The sequence below is a fragment of the Microtus pennsylvanicus genome, chromosome 9 (assembly GCF_037038515.1).
Source record: "Microtus pennsylvanicus isolate mMicPen1 chromosome 9, mMicPen1.hap1, whole genome shotgun sequence".
Lineage (NCBI taxonomy): Eukaryota > Metazoa > Chordata > Mammalia > Rodentia > Cricetidae > Microtus > Microtus pennsylvanicus.
In genome coordinates, this window is record NC_134587.1 from 61,233,085 (window position 1) to 61,235,490 (window position 2,406).

Genomic DNA, 2,406 nt, shown 5'->3' on the forward strand with positions numbered 1-2,406 from the left:
CAATTCAGATCATATGATTGGGATAGCCTCAGGCTTGTTACACATTTGGCTGGGTCCAATTTGATCCTTACACCAGGACTTCAAGGGTAAGACTCTGTCCCCCAGGTGAAAAAAATAAAAGCATTGCTGTACTTTGTCATCTGCCTTCTGCAACACTAGGACCTAATCAGGTTGGTAGCTGCCAGGAAGTCTGATGACCAGGCTGTCGTCAGGCCCAGACCATCCAACCAAGGATGCAAGGACAAGAGGAGCAGAAGCAGGTGTTGGTGTTCAGTTGGAACCTCCAGCTTGCTCTGGGAAGCCCCATTTCTGTCTCTCCTAACCCTGTCCTCAGAGACTCTCCAACACACTCTAGCTGGGCACAAACCCAGCTTGTGGGGGACAGGCCATCATTCTGAGCCTACAGGGTATTTAAGGTGCCTCCCTCCTTTAGCTCACACTTGTAGTTTGTTTTCTGCCCCTTGCCCACCTCGCCTCGATCCCTGGGGCCAGAGGAATCACCTGAATTGCTTTGCTCAAATATGCCAGCTCTTTTGCCTTTTCAATTAGGCTTGATCAGTCTTACTGCATTGGTGGAGAAACCTATTACCAGGGTCCAGGAAAGCCATTAGCTGGTGAGGGCTGCTGAGGGAATCCATAGGAGAAACCATTGCTCACAATTTGGTAATAGAATAGGACACACTATTATGGGATGGATGACTTTGTAAAGAGAGATAGGCAGCATACTATGAGCACTGGGTGATTTCATCACACGGATGAAATTTATACCAGCATTATTTCCAAGAGGCGCAGCCGTGGAACTGAAGCAGCGTAAGGGAACAGAGCCCGTGACAACTGGGAACATTTCCAATTTCCCACAGGTAAGCGACCCACAATGGCATGTGGCTGAACGCTCTCCAACTTAGAAACTGAGCTTCCTTCTAAATACCTGAGAGGAAACTGAATTTCCTTTAGAGGCCTCATTTCTGGGACCGAGAACAAGGTGTTTTGTTTGTTTGTTTGTTTTGGTTTTGTTTATTAAATTCTGACTAAAACAACTTAAACCATGAGTGTTTGGACAATACCTAAGTTTACATGCCTATTTAGATCAGAGGAATTAAGAAAAAAAATATATAGTCATTCTTAAGAAAATTTCCAAATTCATATAATTTCTTAATAAGCTATGGCTCATTGTCCCAGTCCCAGTACCTTTAGATACCCTGTAAGCATCCACTAGAACTTGCAAGCCAGCATCTTTCAGGGAAAACGTCTTTTTTAAAAATAAATAATTTATTTATTTTACGTACATTGGTATTTTGCCTGCATGTATCTCTGTGTGAGGGTGTCAGATCCTGGAGTTACAGACAGTTGTTAACTGCTATGTGGGTGCTAAGAACTGAACCCAGGTCCTCTGGAAGAGCAGCCAGTACTCTTAATCTCTAGCCCTGGAAAATGTTTTGAAATGCCCTCAAACTGGCAAAATTAGAAGTGAATGAAAAGAAAAAGCAGGATGTGTCTGCTTCTGGGTATGACGGAGGAGAGGGTTTCTTGTAGCTACTAGGGGGAGCATAATCAGAGGCAGGGACATTTGGGAGAGTCCAGCGTGAACATGACCGTGGGATGGCTATGTGAGAAGAGGTGAGAGGGGGAGAGCCAGGAGACCAGGACGCCAAGGGGCCAGGAGGGTAAAGGGTAAACAAAAAGACCAGGCAGCCAAAATGGCTGGATTATATAGGGAAGAGCAGCCCAGGCCCTGGGCTGGAGAAGTTCAGGGTAGTGGGCACGGTCTGCCAGCCATACCCTGCAACAGGGACTGAGGGATGCTGGGAGACCCTGGAAGCCAGCTCTGCTTTGATCTGTTTAAACAGCACCTCAGCCATTTGTCCCAGGTTTGAGGCCTAACATGAAGCTAGCTTTAAAATAATTGCATACTGTAAAAAGAAATACGAAAGTAGACATTTAGAGGCAAGAGATAAAAGGTAGAAACCCATAGCTTCACAAAGTCCCACTATCTGGTGACAGCACACACTGGCTTGGCAGGTTCAAACAGCCAAGGTCGTCTGAGGCAAGACAGCTTTGGTTTTCTAAATCAAAGCGACAGACGCCTGCTCCAAGAGCCTTCCTCCCTCTCTCAGCTGCCCTGGATCTCTAGGGAAGGTAGGTCAGTAAGTTTACAAAGCCGAATCAAAAGCAATTATTGCTAAGATTTTGCTCCTTGGTCTCTGCAGAGAGGTCTCTGAAAGGAAAGGAGGACGGAGGAATGGGACGAAGGAAGGAAGGAAGACAGGGAGACAGAGGAAGGGGCTCGGATTCTTTCAGAATTATCAACAAAGCTGACAAAGGAAAGTCAGCATTCAGAAGTAGCATCTGAGGAATGGCAGGGTGGGGGCACCCCTGCAACCTGCTGTTTTCCTATCTAAGCAGACT